This window comes from Fragaria vesca, linkage group LG5 (assembly GCF_000184155.1).
Source record: "Fragaria vesca subsp. vesca linkage group LG5, FraVesHawaii_1.0, whole genome shotgun sequence".
In the NCBI taxonomy this organism is placed as follows: Eukaryota; Viridiplantae; Streptophyta; class Magnoliopsida; order Rosales; family Rosaceae; genus Fragaria; species Fragaria vesca.
The window spans coordinates 13,881,752-13,883,522 of record NC_020495.1 but is presented as its reverse complement, the minus strand read 5'-3'; positions in this window follow the sequence as shown (position 1 = coordinate 13,883,522).

Genomic DNA, 1,771 nt, shown 5'->3' with positions numbered 1-1,771 from the left:
ATAGTCTGTGAACTTTAGCCGACGAAAATATAAAGTTTAGCCGACGAAATTAAAATTTCGTTAGCTAAAGTGCCTTATATTTGCAGATCTGGACAGCAACTCATCTGGGAAAAAAAATGGGAGAAAAAGTTTGGGTGTTGTCGAAATCTATCCATAATTAGTTTGTGGAGCTATATATAGGTACGTATATGTGTATATATGTTGATTTTGAGTTTTATTTGAGTTGATCGATTTTGAGTGTGATTGAGTTGATCGATTTTGAGTACGTTGGATGTATCTATATATGTGTTGATCGATTTGGTTGATGATTTGATAATATATGTCACATCCCGACCCTTAAATTTTTAACTTATTTACTAGCTTGGTTATAATAAGAATTTTACCGTCTCTGTCATTGAGGTAATAGTTTAATCGGTCCCTAGAGGTGTTTTGAGGGACGATTAATTTTGGGGAATTATTCATGGGAGAAAATATGACAACAGTAAAATGGTAAATTTTAGCTAGTAAAAGGTAATTTTTATTCGGGTATTATTTTTCGGGGTGTTTTATTTTGGATTTGGGTGGTATAAGAAGGTTGGACCGGGCCAAGGGGTGGTCAAAGCCCAGCCCTTTTTCTCTCTTTCTCTCCCTCCCGGTTTTCCCGCACCCGAGCCTCTCTCCCCGCCGGTTTTCTTCTTGGCTGTCTGCCGCCGTCCGGCCACCAACCGCCGCCGCACCGGTCCCGTTCGGTCGGCCATCAACCCAGCCACCTCCCTGGACCGGTGACAGCCCCCCTAGTGCCGCCGATCGGGTGGAAACTAGCTCGAATGGGTCCGACTGCCGTAGCTCTCCATCGCCGGAGCTCCCTCCTCCGGCCGCCAAAGCCGGCTATTCTTGGCTCAAAAGAAAGCTCTCCTCCCGTGCAGCAACCCCTCCAAAGAGCTCGCCCTCTCGTGGTCTAGGTAAGGAGAACCGGTGAGTGGAAGCTCTAGGGCTTTTTGTGTTGTTTTCGTTCGATTGGCCTAGTTAGGCTTGGAATTGGTGTTTGTGCTAGTTAGGAAAGTTGTAGAGCATGATGAGAGGATTATTCTGTCAAAATTTCATAGGCATTGGATGTCACATCCCGACCCTTATATTTTTACCTTATTTACTAGCGTGATTATAATAAGAATTTTACCGTCTCGATCATTGAGTCAATAGTTTAATTGGTCCCTAGAGGGGTTTCGGGGACGATTATGTGCGGAGGATTATTAGTATGAAGAAAATACGACGACGGTAAAAATAGTAAATTTTAGCTAGTAAAAGGTAATTTTTATTCGGGTATTATTTTTTCGGGGTGTTGAATTTTGGAATTTTGGGTTAAAAAGGAGTGTTGGGTCGGCTGGGCCGAGCCCAACCCATTTCTTCTTCTTTCTCTTCTCCCTCTCTCCCGATTTTCTCTCTTCCCACCCGAGTTTCTTCTCCCTCCACCCGGGAAACTTCACCACCGCCGTTCGCCGCCGTCCGGCCGCCCCAGACCGCCGCACCGGTTCCAATCGATCGACCTCCAACCCAGCAGCCTTCCTGGACCGGTGAGAGGAGCTCTAGCTCCGCCGTGAGTGAGCGGTGCCGCCCGAAAGGCTAGGCTGCCCCGAGCTTCCCTTCGCAGGAACTTCCTCCTCCGGCCACCAATCCGGGCAAGCTTGGTACGGTTTTGTAGCCCTCCTCCCGTGCAACAACCCCTCCAAGCAGCTCCCTCCCTCTTGAGCTAGGTAAGGAGAAATGTGGAGTTGAAATTTCTAGGCTTTTAAGT